Source organism: Pygocentrus nattereri, chromosome 8 (assembly GCF_015220715.1).
Source record: "Pygocentrus nattereri isolate fPygNat1 chromosome 8, fPygNat1.pri, whole genome shotgun sequence".
Lineage (NCBI taxonomy): Eukaryota > Metazoa > Chordata > Actinopteri > Characiformes > Serrasalmidae > Pygocentrus > Pygocentrus nattereri.
In genome coordinates this window covers 14,024,779-14,044,703 of record NC_051218.1, presented here as the reverse complement: position 1 = coordinate 14,044,703, position 19,925 = coordinate 14,024,779, and positions in this window count along the sequence as shown.

Genomic DNA, 19,925 nt, shown 5'->3' with positions numbered 1-19,925 from the left:
GGCAGTTGCCAGACAAATCAACACTCGACAGCAGCTTTTCTCTGATGCGATCACACATCCGCTGTGTGTGTTCCAGAGCATTACTATTTAAAGGGGCCTAGTTTGGTCCTGGGCTAAAGGCCTGAGCCATTAGGCTATATGGTTCAAATGAATGCTAATGAGTGGAATTCCATTCTGCATAGTTCAGTCAGTGAGATATGAAGTCATTCTGGTTTGATGTGAGAACATACCTAATTTTCATTATAGTGGCAGTGATAGAAACCAGGGATCACCAATATGTGAATATAGCCATTTTATTAAAAGGGTTCTATATAGCACCAAAAAACATTCTTTTATTATTATAAGCTCAACACTGTCTCTTTTTGGTGCTAGATAGAACATCTTTTCAAAAAGGTTCTGTATAGAACCATATACAACACGTTCTGCCTCAATCTGAAGAACTCTTTCATCATACAAAGAACTCTTTAAGCATGCAATTGTCTCTAATGGTTCTATATAAAACCATTGACTTTACTAATGAATGCTTGAAGAACCATTGTTTTAAGAGTGTAGACCAATGAACCTACACGAGTTTTACACTTTTAAAAAAGATGGTACTTCAAGGGTTTTTTAGGGAAAAAATGGTTCATATGGAACCACATTTAAAGAACCCTTTGCATAATTAAAGGGTTCTTTGCAGGGTGGAAGGGTTCTCCAGATTGAAGGAGAATATGCTGTAGCTGGTTCTCTATAGAACCTTTTGGAAAAACCTTTTGAAAAGGATTCTATACAGCACCAAAAAGGGTTCTGTTATTGTTACTGACTTGATATTGTCACAGTAGCACAACCCTTTTGGTGCAATATAGAACCCTTTAGATAGGGTTCTACATAGCTACAGCAATCTACAGCAATTCTCAATCTGCAGTCTGAAGAACCTTTCATGATGCAAAGAACCCTTCAATCTTGCATAGGGTTCTTTGAGAATTTCTGCTTTCTATAGAACCATTGTTTTTATTTAAGAACTCTTATAGTACCCACTTTTTAAAAAGCTTATGTAGTGCTGATAAAATTAAAAAGGCCCTCTTCAGTTTGAGTTACTGTATTTCTGTTCTTCATTATTCTTTATTTGGATCCCCATTAGCTTCCACAAATTGGTTGCTGGTTTTCCATACAAGAGCAATTACAATAAAAATAAAATAAACTTCTTTAAAATGATCCCGCATCACAAATAAGACTTGCAATCTGTGTACTAGGGTGTGTCTGCAATAAAAAAATTCTCTCCAGTACACTCACATCCAGACGGCAGTACAATTACAGCAGGGAGAGTGAGCTTGTAGTGGTTTGTATTTTCTATGAACCCAGATCATACTTTCGTGATTGACTTTATTGCCTTTCTACTAGTTTAGTTATGACGGCGGCGAAGTTTTACCACATCCAGAGAGAAGCTCATGTTTCACAATTTGGGAAATATTTAATGTGGATTTCATTTTAGGCCAACAATAGTATCATAAACTATCAGAGATATATCAGAGAGCATATTCATATCCATTTTATGTAATACAGCTTTTAGAGGCATAATAAACTTCAGACATCTGATTCCTATCACCACCAATATAAACAATTCTGACTTGGCAAATAAAATGGCACATTTACATCAAAATACTCAGAAGGTCTTTGTTTACATTGCAATGCTTGAATGATGCCCAAAGTTGAAGATATACCATGTAGTTAATGGCAGTAACAGCCAACTGTGGTGCGTGGTGCACTTAAGAGCTTGACAAAGAGTCAAATTAAACTTTCAATTTGATGTTATACCCAGCTGTTTCAGAGAAAAAAAAGCACTAATTTGCCCGAGGATGACTGACTGCTGGACTGTCTCAGTGCGAAAAAGGGCGGTTCTCCATCAATCTGTGTCAAAGACACACCACACAGGATGCTACCGTGCCTTTTGGCTCTAGGCAAGAGCTTTAGCATGACGATCCAGTCTAGTAATCTTCTGAATAGTGAGAAGAACTTGTGAATGTGTGGTCCATTCCAGACGGAAAGGACATGACGCTTGATATGAAAAGCATTTTTGAAGATAAGAAGCAGTGGATATTCAAAGTGTTTAAACTCTGCTATGGTATGAGACACGTTTTAGTAGATAACACTTGTTTCACAACGCTCCTTAATTGCTGCTCTAAAGCAGCACATGTGAACAGTATAATACAAGGCCTCAGGTGAAGGGCGCATTCCACTTTCAGCAGAACAGATTCTGGGTTTTCCCCTTTTTCTTATCCGCAGCTTGATTGTTGCTGTATAATTTTATATTGTGTTCTTTAATAAGCTGCTGTTAGTGAATTCCTGTCTGCTGGAAATAAAGCTTAAACACGGTAATTCCAGAGTCGAGGTGCGGCTGAAGTCAATTTAGCCTCAAATAGAGGCTAAATTCATCCGACCAAAGAAGATGATCCAGTGTTAGTGAGTATAAATGATGTGTGCTAGCCTAAGCAGAATGGCACTACCTACTTAGGCATTGTGCCATTTCAGTGCTACAGTTACTGTTCCCAAGAGGGGCAAAATTTGTGTAATATTTTAATAGCGCAATGATTAGAAGATTAACAAACGTAAATAACAGACTCAAATTGGGGTATCCATAAGCTTGTAACAACTGCAATGGAAGAGAAATTTACATTATGGCATAATTTCAGGCCTTTCCTGTACAGAGGTGTCATCATTTATTCCAGTGTCGTTAATTAATTTTCCCCCTAAACAGGCCTGTTTTATTCAAATGAGCCACTTTCTTCATTAGCACACCTGTGCTCTGCTGTCTCATTAAAATTGGAATCCTGTAAATTTTTACATCCGCAGACAGTGGCTCTGTAACCAAATATTGAGCAAGGTAGCGCTGTGTTAATTAATGTTATAACGAGTCGGTGAGTCAACGAGGACTGATTTGCATAACCTGTGCAAAAACACTAAACGCCAATGAGTATTCATTGTCTCTTGCTTGAGAAAGGTCTCTCAGTGGTGAAGGCTGTGTTGTGTTGTTTTCTCCCCTCTGGGCCTCTAACACCAATACTGGCACCCCATCGAGGAGCTTACAGAAGAAGATATCAAGGAAGCAATAGCTAATTAAAATGCAATATAAATGACATACAATGCAAGAAGTTTAAAATTGCTTGAAGAATAAAGTTGATAAGCTTGAGCACTCTTGTGTTTTTTCTCTTTTCAATCAGTTTGCATGCTATTGAGTGAGATATACTCACCACAAACTACAGGCTTTCATTAATGGGAGCTCTCTGATGATGTGATTCATGCAATCAAGCAGGCTACCGGTAAGCCAGACCTGATGGAAGGCATGTTGAAACATATAAATCATGGCAGCACCACAGAATATACCTTTTCAACACTTACAGTCAACAGCAGCCAGTCAGCGCATCTTTGATGGGAGTGATCATTATATCATCATGCTACTATCTTATTGGTGGAGATAAGTTATATTGAGAGGAAACTGTAAAGCTGTTCTTGGTCTCTTTGGGGTAGTCCTCCTAAATTAAACTGAGAACCCAAAAAAGGCTGAGAAACACGTTCAAAATACATGCATATTGATCCAACAAGATGCTGAGAAATTACTTCATGCTTTCATAACTTCTAGCTTGCCTCTCTGAATCAGCTCTAACTAGTTCAGAATGCAACAGTTAACCAGGAAAGGAAAATCTGAGCACATTACTTGCTCTGTATTACTGGCTTCCTGTTAAGTTGCACATTGAACGAATTACCCTCATGACGGTGTTGCAGCAGATTTGGAAATGTTTCTTTCCATTTCCAAAAAATAGCTTCTCTGAGCTAGCAGCTAAAGTCAGATGTCTAATAGCAGTCTGGATAGCTTGAACTGTAGGTATATAGAACTATTATTAAACTTACATGAACTCACCAGCTCCATGATCCAGACTTCCATTTGCAGGCAATCCACTGCTTTGCTTAAAATAAACAAATCAGTGAACACAATAACAAAATGAATGCCATTAGTAGACTGACAGAAATGCTGCATTAAGTCAATTAGTCTGCTGGCAGAGGAAATGATCACATCTTAAATGTCTGAAATGTTTTAAAAGAATGTGTTATTAATGCTTTCCCATTTAAATATTTGCTATCAATCCAGTTTACAAGAGTTAAGTGTTGTATTTAAGCTTGTCAACTTAAAATGACAACATTTCTGGCCTAAGTTACAAGGGTCTCATTTATACCCCTTTCCTGATTTTTTTTTGTGTGTTTTTTTTAAATAAATCACATAAAGCTTGCATTTGTTGTAAAAGAGAAATGAATCTTTTATTTCACTGGACAATACTAAAAAAGAAAAAAAAAGATATAGATGGATTTATGTGGGCTTATTAGAGTTGTTTTCCCTTACCCCCTGTTAACGATAGACATAAAATACACATTCAGCCTGTTTCGGTTTATTTATTATTATTATTATTATTACTACTACTAGTAGTAGTAGTAGTAGTATTAGATATGGTGATGATTATGCCATTGTCATGATACACAGATCCTACAAGAAAGCACAGATCCTACGACCCCCACCCCAGCTCTAGTGACTGTGATTATGTGATATGATGTAATGGTGCTTGTTCAGTGGTTATTGCTAATTCATGGACCCTGTCCCCTTAAATTTGAAACCAGAAACAATTGGTTTGTGGTAAGCACTGTCTAAATTAACCATTTGGACATGGGCTATTTAGGGGCTATTTGTTTAAAATTGACTGTGGGCAAGGACCAGGCTTCTTCCTTCCCCTAAATTGTCTCTTGTGCAAAGTCCCCTGGGCCTCATCTGCGCTCATGCATGTTAAGTAGGAGGTGGAGCCCACATCCTGCAAATTAGCAGGCCAATTTCCATCCAAAAGTTTATACTGCAGCAGGCTGAGCGGAACACCGAGGCCTAAAGAGGACGGCCATGCCGGCTGTGGCCAAACCAAGAGCTCCTCTCCCAATTCAAAACAGCTGACTGAGTTATTACAGCCAGGGATTACCCAAATCTTTTTACTATGCTCTGTTAAGTTTGGCTCATGAGACCTCAACTGGGGATGGGCTTGTTTATTTAATGCCTACATTATGCACGGGTTTAGGCAGTGTTACCTACCAGACCCTGGAAACTGGAGCAGAAGAATTTCACTACAAAAAAGTAATTAAATCTGCAGCATCATTCTGATGTTGTTGCATCAAGAAAGAGAAAACAAACAGGCATCGACTTAGACACAGTACAGTGGAGTTCAAAGTATTTATGGGGTTAAAAAAAGAATGACTCATTAAACGTTTTTCGCTAATGAGAAAAAAATAACTCTATGAGGCTCTTTGCCCAATAGGCTGCTTTGCGTAGAACCTTGGCACAAAAGCGCCAGTGTGATAGAGTTAAATAAATGCATTTAAAGTTGTAATCATAAGCATATGCACCACAGTCTGTTGTGTTATTTTGAAGCAAGCTAATCACCAAGAAAAGCAAACTTAGTTGTCCTGCCTGTTAAAATTCTGGAAAGACTTCACAGTTAATAATTCATAAGCACTTGCTAATCTCACTGTAGGAGTCTAATTAACGCATCATTAAAAGCATAATTCTGATAATTATAATTTCTCACTTTTTAAATGGGAGCGCCACAGAGCTGTGCAGAGAGAGGAAGGGTGTCTGTGCAGCCAATTTACTGAGTGAACCAGATTCTACAAACAGGAGTCGGGGGCTGCAGGAGAGAGCAGTGTTAAAAGCGGCAAAGCTTGAGTGTACCCCCCCAATCCTCCTCCTCCTCCTCCACCATCATCAACCTCCAAAATCTGTGTATTTCACTTAGTGATAATGGATCCAATTCAAATGTTGACTCATGGAGGCGTACAGGTTAAATCGTGTTTCATGATCAGATAATTTAACTTTAATCAAGGGAAGAAAAACAGTTCATGCATTTAGATTTGCGCCCTACAGCCCGAATAAAAGAATTAATAAAGAATTGTCTTACAGAAAGGTAGAACAGCCATGCAAAAAGGGAAGAGAGAGAGATGTGAGAGAAAACTGAACTGCGAAAAATGCTTCAAACATGCCTCAAAACAGATATACAACATATTATATACAATACTGTGCAAAAGTCAGAGACCACACTTTTATTTATTTCATTTCCAGTGAAAATGGCCTTTAAGCACAAGCTATTATGTTTTTAGCATCAGGAAATAAAGCATATAGGGCAAGATATAGGCAGATGATCCGCTGTGGCGACCCCTAAAGGGAGCAGCTGAAAGAAGAAGAAGAAATAAAGCAGAGAATATATACAGCCAAATGTTTGGGCATGCTTGGCCAAATATTTTGCTGATTTACTAAGTAAAAATAAGTTAGCACACCCTCTACAGACAACACACAACTGCGCACAGTTTAATGCACAATTACTGTTCATTTGTTGAATTTTACATATTGGGAAAAAATAAAATGTAAAACGTTAAGGCACATTTTATATTTTATGTGTTATTTTTTCTCAGTATGGTAACCTCAGCAAATAAATAGAAGTTTCAGAAAAAATGCCATATTTAAATGTGTTGACTGTGGAGAATGTGTAAACTTTCAAACTCCTATGGTGTTTGACCAGCGGTGTTCAAACTTTTGGATATAACTATATTTAGCAGAAAATGATGAAGAAATTCAACAAATGAATATAATTGTTTTTCAGTATACAGTGTGTCTGCACTTTGCCTTTATTACAGCTTCCATTCTTTTCAGGAGACTCATTGCATCTAACACTAATTATTAACTCCAAATCCCAGATGTCCCGTTTTCATGTCCTAGTGCAAATGTCCTTTTCTATCCTATTTCCTTCCTGACAGCTACACACCCTTTAGACCCATTGCACTCTCACAGTGGATGGATGGACAGAAATACCTGTGGGTTTTTTTCTGATCTGAAGCAAAAGTGAAGCTTGATTTTCTCTCAAAGATGAAAGCGTTAAGCACTGTTTATCTGATAGTGTCAGGTATTGCATGGTTGTTAAGTGTCACATCTTCTCTGTATCTTTTAATCATTTTTAACCCCCAGTTTTGAAAACCCCTGTTGTTTTTTTAATTACATTCCTTTAACTTTCTCCTTCCTTATGCACATTCATTATCTTATATCTAATCTCTTCAGAAAAATCTGGTTTAGTCATTTAGAGGTGCATGAGAAAGACCTTTATGAGACAGCTGAGGTTTGATTTTAAGATGGGAAGAATATAAGAGTTAAAGTGAACAAAACTGGGTTTAAAACAAAGAAAACATAAAAATTATTACAAACAGAGGCTAGAAATGCTACGTAGTTTGTGCTGAAGATGAGATTTGATAAATGAGGAACAAAAAGCAACAATCTTATCACATGGCAGTGTTTTCCAATTTGTCCTGGAAGTGCATGTATTCATGGGATACTGGTGTAAACGATGGCCTTTCACTTCCTCATTCACTTATTATGTCATGAGAAGGTGAGCTGGTCTAAGCAGTGAGCACAGATGTTCCCGACATGGCAGCCATCCAAATCAATTATTCCACTCTCAGCACGAATTCAATTCTCCTGCTCTCATCAGAGGTGTGAATAGGTAAACATCACCCTCTCCTGCTTCCCTCCCATGATGGAGCACTGCATAAAATGAGACGCAGGCCTGGTAAGTGAGAGGAGAGTTGTCTGATCATGAGGCTGGTGTTGCTGCCCTCCCAACAGGCAAAATGGGGTTAAATACAGCACAGATTTCCCTGGTGGAATCGTAAGTGTTCACAACACAAATCACAGATGCGTACCCTCGTTGGCTCTTTCTGAAACTGAACAGTTATGTTATTCTTGCCGCCATTTGAAGGAGTGTTTAGGCATAAATAGAAGGAATTATTGGAGCGTCCGATGTGCAGACAGATGTTTGCTGAACCTGAGCACCTGTGGAGGGGTGCAGGATTGACAAGGCTTCACATGATGCAGACCTGGAAGATTCTTTCAGAATAAAGGCCTATTGTTTTTGCTTTCACACCTGCTTGTGTTCTGGAGGTGAGAGCTTTATCACCTCAGGTGTGGAGAGGATGTTGCCGTTCTTTTGCATGTGTATGCGTGTGTGAGGGTGCGTGTGCTGTTTGTGTCACTTTACTTTTCCTTTTGACTTAATTCAAGTGTTTTACACCAGACTCTGAAAGAAAACTTGAAAAGACAAAGAAACCATCCAAGTGCTTGATGTTTTTCTTCAAAAATGTTAAGCCTTGATGGAGACGCAGCATCATTCCCCACCTAAGCAAGAGCCAAGCCAAGCCTCGGAACTTCTGGGGTTGTCTCAACAGGCCAGTTAGGCTGGTTTATTGAACTCCAGGAACAAACTGTACGATTGTGAGAGTGAAAGAAGGAGCCTGGAAAAAGGCAGAGGAACTGAGAGACTGTTTTAACGTCTGTTTTTCTTCTCTTACCAATCTTAGGAGCCACCTGCCCACCTATATTGCAGGTGCCAATATTTGAAATCGCTCCTGCCCCCACCCCCTGGAAAAATAAAGAGTTCCTATGGTAACATCAGCAGACAGGGTAAGGTGAAAGTGGTCAAGGGAGTCATTCAGGCTATCCCACTTTGGCTCACTTGATGATGTCCTTGAGCCTCCATGAGCTAAGAACAAAGATGAGTTTTATCACCATACAGTTATATTCAAAAGTGTGAAAACACCTGGTTTAATTACACGGCTTTGTTTTCTAAGTGAAAATGAATGAACACATCCTCCTCAGAGAACAAACATAAAGCATTGTTATGCTGATTTTTGTGCATGATTTCTATTTACTTGGTGAGTGTCACATATTGTAAAAAAACATCAACATGTTTTTGAAAATTGGTAAACCATGTAATTTGACCAAGGATGCCAAAATATTTGCACATGACTGTCAATTTCATCATTGTTTTTGTGGTTCCTAGCTAACAATGTTGTAACAAATAAAACTATAGAAAAAAAAGTTTTTAACTGTTTTTAGCCATGCTATGTACTTTTGTTCATTTATATAGATAACAGGAAATCACACAGTGTTAGCAAGTCTATTTGAGATCATGTAGCAGCTCAGTATAGTTTGAGGCAAGATATGTGATTTAAGAAGCTATAGCTATAGTGCAAAACTGAGGAAGCAAATGTTAGTAAATATTTAGGTAGAGTGACTACATTAAGGATAAGGGGGTGGGGGTGGATTCTGTGTGTTTGTTTTTAAAGCAATAAACTATATTAACTATATGATTATCTTAGTGACCGTTAATTAATAATATAATTTCCAGTCTGGCTATTGCAATAAAAAATATATATTTTGCAGGTATATGCTTCTGATTGAAATGTTATCAAGAACTGACCTCACTTCCCCCAACTACCACCCACAAAAATGTCTACACAGCTTTCTGAAGCAGCAAGGCTGACTACCAGGGCTGCTGCTGACGCAGTGTGGGCTGGCTGCGGGCTTGTCCGCGGCCGCCGCTACAGATGGCAGGCACTCGCTCAGCCCTGGATCCGCAGTACAAGATGGCTGGATTGGCTCACATCTCCTCACCACCGTCTGCACACATTAAAGACAGCCAGCCACTCAGCACATCACAATGTGCACAAAAACAAATGGAACCAATATAAAGGCACTAGATTACCAAGCAAACAGATTTGCCAGTACAGATTAAGCCTAGTTTTGTGCTAAATTACACTGTTGATGAGGATTCTCCATTGAAAATCATTTCTTTAGTCCTGTACTAGGCCTGATCTGTATTAACAAAGCCATTCTGAGACCTTCCCTGACTTGAAAACAGAACTCAAATTTAACAGTGAAGCTGAATCGTCCATCTTCAGCAAATGAAGGTGCATCTCTTTTCTCAGCCATGGTTGAACCCTATGTTAGCATTGGAGGCCCAGATTCTGTGAGTGACAGGCAGAGCTGATGTCAGTGTGGGAGAGAGACTCTGACCTGAACAGAAGGAGGCTGGGGCTCACAGCTCTCCCAGCTGAGGTGCCTGCCAGTGCAGATGGACCAGGGCTGGGACTGGGGCTCCGTGTGGGAGAGAGAGGAGCTGGGATCCGCACCGAGCTCGAGGGCCACTTCAATCCTCCCTCACGTCTTCCTTTCTTCTGAGGCTTAGAATGGAGCACAAACCACCTGCAATTCTAAAAATGGTGCAACATGAAACAAAAATATAAAGCTGGGATTTAACTCCTCAATCCCAACAGACCCATACAGTCTTAGAAAATAAACACACCAAAAAAGGTTCTTTGATTTCCTAAAGAGTTCAGTTTTGTAAGCAAGAGTTAAGTTTTGCCAGCATTAAAGGACCTATATAAAGTAAAAGGTTTTCATCTATGACTGTACAGCCAAGCCAAAAAGCTTTAAGAACTAGAATCTACAATTTAGATTCTGACACTCATAACAACATAAATATTGGTTTCATATTAGTCATTGAATAGATAATATTCTTATTAACAATAAGTCATAAGATCAATAACTGTATAAAAGGTCTACATTTAAGGGTTGCTGGCTGAGGTCCATAGCAAACTATGATATCAGTCCTTACAACAACACAGTCACTATGCTTTAATTGTAGTTATGACAGTGATTTGTTGCAACAAGTCAGTTACTAAGCAAGGAAATGAGGGCTGCACTAGGCTGCTCACAAGAATAATTTATAAGTCCTTTAATCCCCAGACTAAATGGTGTCAGTACTGAGACAAAACTAATTAATTTACACTGGAACCAAGTACTATAACACCAGTTTTAGACATAAATGCTGGGTCACCAACAACGTGAGACACTATATTGCCAAAACTATTCTGCCTTCACACACATATGAACTTAAGTGACATCCCATTCTTAATCCATAAAGTTCAATATGATGTTGGCCCAACCTTTGCAGCTATATCAGCTTCAACTCTTATGTGAAGGCTTTCCACAAGGTTTAGGAGTGTGTTTATAGGAATTTTTGACCATTCTTTCAAAAGTGCATTTGTGAGGTCAGACACTGATGTTGGACAAGAAGGTCTGGTTCACAGTCTCCACACTAATTTATCCCAAAGGTGTTCTCTTGGGTTGAAGTCAGGACTCTGTGCAGGCCAATCAAGTTCCTCCACACTAAGCTCGCTCATCCATGTCTTTGTGGACTGGTGTGCAGTCATGTTGGAACAGGAAGGGGCCATCCCCAATTTGTTCCCACAAAGCTGGCAGCATGAAATTGTTCAAAATCTCTTGGTGCTGAAGCATTAAGAGTTCCTTTCATTGGAATTAAGGGGCTGAGCCAAACTCCTGAAAAACAGCCCCACACCATAATACCACCTCCACCAAACTCCACCAAACCATCGCATTGCCAGACAAAGAAGTATGATTCGTCACTCCAGAGAACACATCTTCACTGCTCTAGAGTCCAGTGGCAGCACTTTACACCACTGCATTCAACTTTGCATTGAACTTGGTGATGTAAGGCTTGGATGCAGCAGCTCAGCCATGGAAACCCATTCCATGAAGCTCTCTATGCTGTTCTTGAGGTAATCTGAAGGCCACATGAAGTTTGGAGGTCTGTAGCAATTGACACAGAAAGTTGGCGAACTTTGCGGACTATGTGCCTCAGCATCTGCTGACCATCTGTCATTTAACGTGGCCTACCACTTCATGGCTGAGTTGCTGTTGTTCCCAATTCCACTTGTTATAATACCAATGACATTTGAGTGTGGAATATTTAGTAGCGAGGAAATTTCACAACTGAACTTGTTGCACAGGTGGCATCCTATCACAGTACCATGCTGGAATTCACAGAGCTCCTGAGAGCGACCCATTCTTTCACAAATGTTTGTAGAAGCAGTCGGCATGCCTAGGTGCTTGCTTTTATACACCTGTGGCCATAGAAGTGATTGGAACACCTCAATTCAATGATTTGGATGGGTGAGTGAATACTTTTGGCAATACCGTATATGTTTAAATGGTTGGGGGAACACCCATGCATTAAAAGGTTGAAGGAGCGACATGATAGAGGTAATTGTTAATAGAAAAGTGCATAATAACAAGGCAGGATCTTAGTGGGATTTATCATATAAAGGACTAGAATTTGAATCAAGCTACAATACATCCCACTTAAGCTACAATGTAAAGATTTCATACCAGTAGAGGGAGCACAGATGCACAATATGCATCATATTAACTCTTCTTCCTAATGTATAAGACCCATAAAAATTCCATAACCCATATTTGTTTTTTTTTCCCTGAAACTCACTTGAGTGTTCAGTTCCACACTCACATTTGTTTTCTTTAATGCTCTGATCATGTTGTTGATGGTGCTGTGGTAAATGTCCTCAGGCTGGAGCTCCACAAGGCCTAGACACATGTCAGGCAGAGGCCAGCCTGTGCTTGTGTGCATATATTCAGGGACATGACTGTAGCAGTGTCCAGAGGAGTGGGCAAGGGACAGTCACGGGGTATTGTACTTAGCTAGGGTGAAATAAGTTAGTGAGCCCAGCTACAGGGTGATATATGGTTTACATTCCCTGTTGATGTTTTTAGGCTGCAGGTCAGTGGCCCTGAAGATGATGGTGATAATCAATTGAAAGAGAGATGGGCATTACCATGGTATAAATACACTATTCATTCTACACTGTTGTCAACCAATAATGTCAGTGATGACTTTAAAACATGCACATACCATTATATCTGTACCATATTTTCTGTCATAAGAGAATCTCATGTGCGTACTTTTAACATTATTTGAGATCTTTGCTTTATGTGGGGATTTCATGATGAGTAGGCCGAAAGAAAAGTTGCAACAGTAAAACATTTTTTGGAGTAAAACATCATAAGTCATCAACACATCTTAAGTTAAAAAGTCATAAAATTAGTGTTTAATATGTTATTTGAAATGTTCTGTAGTACCGCATCCCTCTGTTGTAAGCCTCAACCATTTGATACAATTCATTTTGCAACCTTTGTGTTTTCATCAGTGTTCTCTCACTACATCTCCTAGCATGCATTACACAAATGGATCATAGAGTTACTGTAAACACCCTTATCTTGATAAAGGAATCCTGACTGCTACCATAAAAAATAACCAGCCTCCCCTTAAGTATCCACCTCAAAGAAACTGCAGTTGCGTTGTGAATTGTGGTCCCATTTGATTTGAAACAAACAAACAAACAAACAAGCAAGCAAACAAACAAAACTAATAATTTTTGTTCAAATGAACAAAAGCACCATTTCACATCAACTTAAATCGCTCTTTGAATCTTTTGTCTTATTGCACTTTTTACTAAATATTCTTTAAATTGGAACATCTCACTCCAGCAAATACAATAGCACCACCTTAGAAGAAGACCAGGAATGTTTTTGACAGATGAAGCATGGCTGACATTTTCATTTTGACCAGAGTGCCCCTTTAAGAATGCTGTTTTCCTTCTTTAATCAGCCATTTACATTGTAAGAAATGGCTTGTTAGATCAACCGAAAAATTACTTCATGTGGAAACAAGTAAATTAATTAGCTTTATTCATCATTGATAAACACTTTGAATTAATGACTCTTTTAATCAATGTTTTGAGTTTTTATTGAGTTGAATAAAACTAGTTCAATTGCTTGTTAATACATGAAATGTTTGTTTAGGTTGATCTGAGGAGCAATTTTTATACTAAAGTGCCAGAAAAAGTTGAGGATAGGCATTTTTTCCCAACTGCTACTGCTAATATTATAGTTTTAGTATTGTATTTAAATTCTTTTACCTGACCCTGTCTACATGATCTGTCTACTGATTACCGAAAATCCAAAGAAGAAACCCAGCCAGTCCAACTCAGACTCCCACCTGATTCTTCAGTTCTACAGACAGCAGTAATAATCTCTCAACACTCATTTCAACTTGAGTTTGATTGTGGTCAAGATAGCATCTGAGAGTGCTATCAAATTCTAGTTAATTAGCAATTACAAGCTTAAGCTTACCAAAACAAAACCCCTCAACGCTGCTGTTGAGTGAATTATAGATTTGACTGGTGAGTACTTGTATGTGTTCTTAAAAAAAATTCTTTCAGTTTCATGTTCTTGTTGGGGTGATAGAAGATCAGAAAGTAGTTTGAAGATTGCCACAAGCAAAAGGAATATTATTACCAGATAAAAACAAATTTGATTACAAAAGAAATGCTTAGTGTGTCTTTGTGGAGTCGTGGCACTTACTGTACATTTTTAGCAGGTATACATTATTAGTAGCAGCGGCAGCAACGTTTCCTTAAATGGAGATGGGAAGGTGATTATTTTTCTGCATTTATTGCTCATGACACAATGCTAAATGCTATCGAAAGAAATGGTCTAAATCTGCTTTTCTTTTCTCACAGTGCGCTGTGTTGGCCTGGTTGGACGTTTGTTTGACTCTTCCATCTTGGAGAAAAGTCCTGACACCAGAACAACGTTGTTGTGGTGGATGATGCACAAATTTCAGACAGAAAGAAAAGCAAAATGAGCGTTTAGCTGCGAGTGTGAATTGCCTTTCGCACCAGACAGATTTTCTGATCCCATTATGGCTCCAGCTAGCGTTTTTAGTGCAAATTTCTCAGCGCTTGTGTAGATTGCACATGCTCCCGATGCCTAATGAGGGAGCATTAGCCAAGGGAGAAGCAGTAATTAGACCAAGCGTCAGAGAGGAGGACAGATGGCATGCAAAGACAAGTCTTTGCCTTCAGACTTATTGTCCCACTCCTTCAATGGATGTCAAGACATACAGCTTTTATTCCGGCTCATCATACTTTTGATACACTAATTACAAAACAGTTTACTTTGGGGGGCTAAATGGGATTGAATTATTGCCTTAAATACAAAGGATCTGATATTGATAACATTGTTAATGCATCATAGAAATGCTTTTTCTCTGAGGCTGAGGGAGGCCAGACAAAACTAAGAGAGCAAAGTTAAATACAAAAGTACAGTTTAAGTGGACCATCTTCAGTGACACATCATGGATTAGGCTAAATTTGGGCCTGTAATAGTCAATGATGTGAATACTTTCACTAACACTTCATGAAACGTAGCCTCTGTGATGATACCAAACAGAGCTAGCAATCCTAATTTGCAAATTTGGAGAGACATTTCCTGATATATGAAAAATAATTCATGCCTCTGTATTCGTGCGAGATGTGATAGTCAAGTTTTGACTGTACATAATTAGCTTGGGACTATGTCATAATGTAATGTGTTTTATTAGTGTATTGTTTATGGTAATTTATTGTTCATGTAGTCAAATATTGCAATGTGTTCTGCATTTGTCAATGGCACATTTGAGTCTCTAATTAGGCTGTACAGAGTCGTGAGGAAAATTGTGGGAAGTTGATGACAGCCCCATCAACATCTCGCTGTGGTTTCAGGCTAAGTTGCAGTGTGTAAATGAGCCTCATATGACAAACACTCAGTGATGGCCCTGTGTGTGTGTTTAAGGATTATGAACATGAGAGCACACACACACCTTAATTACATTGAATACACACATACACACACTCTCACACCCACGAACTTGTAAAGATATTAAAATGCAAAAGCTGAGAGGATTTAGAGTATCATGATTGAAAACGACCACATCAACCTCCACTTATGTCCTCAATACACCAGATCTCTCTCTCCCTCTCTCTCTCTCTCTGTTTCTATTCATATGTCTATTCATTTATCTATTCATATGTGTCTCTCTCATTCTCTTTTTCTCACACTCTCTCTCTTGTTCTATCCTTCCCTCTCTCCTTTTCTCTCGTACTTTCTTCTCTCTCTCTTCCTCTACTTTTCTACCTCTCGTTCTTTCCTTTCTCTCTTCCTCTATTTTTCCTTCTAGTTCCTCTTGTTCTTTCCCCTCTCTTCTCTCAAATTCTCTCCCTCTCTTCTCTCTTTCTCTCTCTCTCTCTCTCTCTCTCTCTCTCTCTCTCTCTCTCTCTCTCGGGTACAGCTGTCAGTTCAGCTGCTGGATGAAAAGGTGTTGCATGGGCTCTGCAAAACTGGGAGCATTAGTGAGAGAGGCCCAGGCACACACGCACACTCACACACACCGGATGCCATGCTTTAGGGGATTCTCTGAGGGTCTCACATATCATCCACAACCTCACACACTCACAACACTCCTCTTCGCTCTCTCCAACTAAATCTCCTGAATCAGCATAGTGAGTGCTTAAAGGGCCCATGTCCAAGAGAGGCTCAGACAGCCTCTGTTTCCTCAGCGTTTTAATGTGACATTCTTCTCTAGCATTTTGTTTATTTTTCTTCCTTTGTGCTGGTGGCCTGTCTCTCTCTCTCTCTCTCACACACACACCTGCAGTGCCCCAGGGAGAAGTCCTCGGCCTAGACCCCACACCCCTACACCCCTCTTCTCTATACGAGGAGGAAATGAGCAGCATTTACACCTGAAGAGCTTAAAGTGAAGGTCACAAACTGCCAAGCTATTAGCCAAATAACAAAACTCTGTCTGCGTGGTTCCCACAGAAGATGTATTGCTGTCATAACAAAACCTCATACCTTTGAGATAGTAACCTTACAGAAGAAAGAAAAATGTGCTTAATTTCTATCTAATTATTTTACTGTTTTTAATTTCAAGGAATTCTTGGCCAATTATGTATAATTATGATGCTACATTAAACATACAACTTGCACAATTCTATATTTCACAATACTTGCTGCTGTTACACACACAGTATGCACGGTTTACTTACACAGAACTGCACTCTTTATACAATTCACTTATACAACATACTGTCTGCCTCACACTGTCTTTTTCTGCATATTTATTGTAATGCATTATATTTATTTCTGAGAATTGAGCCAAGTTGACCACTGTAGTGTATTCTATTTGGTATCTTATTACTGTCTTAAACTGTGTAACTGGGCCTCATGAAGTCCATTTCTTTTTGACTTCTTTTTTGTATATTTATTGTAATGCATTATATTTATTTCTGAGAATTGAGCCAAGTTGACCACTGTAGTGTATTCTATTTGGTATCTTATTACTGTCTTAAACTGTGTAACTGGGCCTCATGAAGTCCATTTCTTTTTGACTTCTTTTTTTTTACTTTTTTCTTTTTGATTTCTTTTTGTGGCCCTGTAAGCATGTGTGTATGTTTCAACAAGGCCCTGGAGGAATAATGTTTCATGCAACTTATTAATAATAATGATTAAAAATTCTCAATTCACACTTTTTTTGGATGGTCCCCTATAGATGCTCTGCAGACACTGAAATCATTAACAAGCCTTCTAGTGTTGTTTGGTTGATTATCAACATTATAATTAGGGTTAGGGTTAGGAGTAGCTGTATGCTTTGCCTTGAGGTTACAGTTAGTTTTAGGGTTAGGGACAGATTTAATAAACTTTTTCACACTGAACTTGAAGTTCAGTTGCATTTAATGCATATTTATTTGAATGTAACTTAAATAAATACAGAGCATTTACAAAGTATCTACAGTGGACCATCCAAACCAACCTTTTTAACAGTAATAGCTAGTAATAAGTATTTTTTTATTCAGTAATTAGTATGAATTGGTTATTACTAAACAACTATTTGAACTGAATTCATTTTACTAGAGGAGAATATGTAATGTATTTGCCACAATCAGTGACAGTAACAACACCGCACATGATGGTGTGTACATATTACATTGCTGTGGATTGGACTGCTATTACTGTGTTCAGCTTATTACAGAAGGTAATACACTCTAAAATGAATGTAAAACTATAGACAGCTACTGTAGAAGGCTACTTATGTGAGTGAACAACTGGCCCACACATGGGTTTTAGGGGTTAAAATCTCAGACTTATTACATACTAAATCTGATTGTTCAGTAACTACACGGACTTCTGTGCAAACTGGTTGAGCTACTCTTAGGTTATAGAAGCATGTAATAAAACTTTGATACGATTATTTGAAACTTTAATCAAACGTAGTAAAGTTTTTGGTTTAGTTTGAGGCCTAATGCCACAAACACATGCTTATTGTCTTTAATGGCAAGAAGCTGCTGCCTACACTATAATGAAGTGTGTGGCTTTGTTTGGATAAAGGCATTAAGCATGTGTGCAGTGTGACTCTTTGTGTGTGTACGCGCGTGTGCGATCAGCAGCACCTGGGACAGCAGGGACTGCGGGAGGAGCGCCCGTTCCCAGAGTGCTGAGCGGCAGCGCCTGCCCGGCTTTGGCACCTCAGCTGTCAGCCCGTCCTGCTGATGACGCCAAGGTGTGGGGCGAGAGAGCCGATAATGAAGGTACCATCTTGTTGTCACGACAGATTGTTTGCTCTGGGCCTTTCCGAGGTGCCGGCGAGCTCCGCGCAGCTCCACGCCCCCTTTCTGCTTTCTGCCGCAGGGCTTGGCACCTCTGCCAGGGAGAGGAAGGTATTTTTACCCTGCACACATACATCAACGCTGCAGCCCTGAGCACTGTGTTGAGTGCAAATGATAATATTTTGCCTGATGACTGACTCTATTTTGTATGCGTGCGTGTGCATTTTTTCCCTCTCCTCCCTTTTCTCAAATTATAAACAGTAAACAAGACACATAAGACAACAAACCAATTAACTTCACCTGTTCTTCAGTACATTCAGCACTGACCTGCAACTTATGAAAAGAAAACATTCCGTTTGTAAGCTGAACACCACTCAACAACTTTTAGATCAGCACTGCTGAACAAAGAAACATGTATCTCCAACCAGATAAGTTTACAAGAGAAGGCAAAACTGTTCTTGTTTTAGTGTAAGTTAATGTAAAGAGGTGCCTTTCTAAGTCATTTTGGGGCATTTCTGTTGGTCCACTTTTCAGAACACATATCTCAGTGTAAAGGATCTGCTCTATTCAAATGATGCAGAAAAATCACCAAAAAACCATACATCTATATCCATGTACATACAATGATAGACTATACACTTTAAGTTCAGAAGTCTGTTACTCAGCTACTGAGTGAAAGACAAAATGTGTACATGTTTTTGTTCCTTGTTTTAATGTGTTGCCTTTTCTAATCATAAACAGTGAGTGCATCACACAACAAACCAATTAACTTGCACCTGCTCATCTGTACATTCAGCACCTGTATGCTCAGCTGAACCCTGTCCAAGCACTTTTTGAATACTTTATTTATACATTCCCAGTTTTTGAAGTCTGTTATGTAGTGCAAAAATATAAATACATAGGTAAAATTAAACATGTGCCTGTCCCCCCCCTTCTAATCATAAACAGTACAAAAGACATAACAACAACAAACCAATTAAGTTTCACCTGCTCTTCTTGCAAAACTTCTTTGTGAACTGAACCTTGTCCAAGAATGGTGTACACACTCTCCTCAAAAACACAGAATTACTTGCTTTAACATCAAGGAATACAGGTAGATATTACATATTAATTTTATAGTAATTACCAAAGAAGTCATAGTAGTTACTCAATAATAAATCTTAGGTTAAATAACTGAATAGTAAGTGATTTAAGGGCTAAAGTATCTGCTTGAGAAGGATCTGTGCAAATGGACTTTCCAGCACAGCCTTCATTTATGGATTCTGTGTTTTAGAAGTCTGTTACGCAATAGAAAAAAGGAGTTTTTCGGCCTTTCTCAAGAGGCGCAGAGCTGGAGAGGCTGAATAGCAGGAGACTGGGTCTCGGTAAGCCAAGCCTACAAAAGGTTGCTTTGTGAAATCTGTCACAGACTGGCCCCTAATGAGTGTTCGGCAGGGATGAGAGACGCCCACTTCCCCCTCACTAATTGCTTTATTAATGGCCTGCCTGTTTTTGATATCGCCCATCCGCTTAAGCACTATTTTGTCCTCCACATTATCTGGCTCTCGAAATCAAAGATACCTGACCCCTCAGCCCCCCATATCACAAGCTGGGAGCCTCGTAGGAGGCTGGGAAGAAGGCAAGAAAAGAGAGAGAGCGAGAGAGAGAGAGCGAGAGAGAGAAAGAGAGAGAGAGAGAGAGAGTGAAAACTTTTAAGGCTTTCAACCCACTGATGAAGAAGGATCATTTGAAGAAAA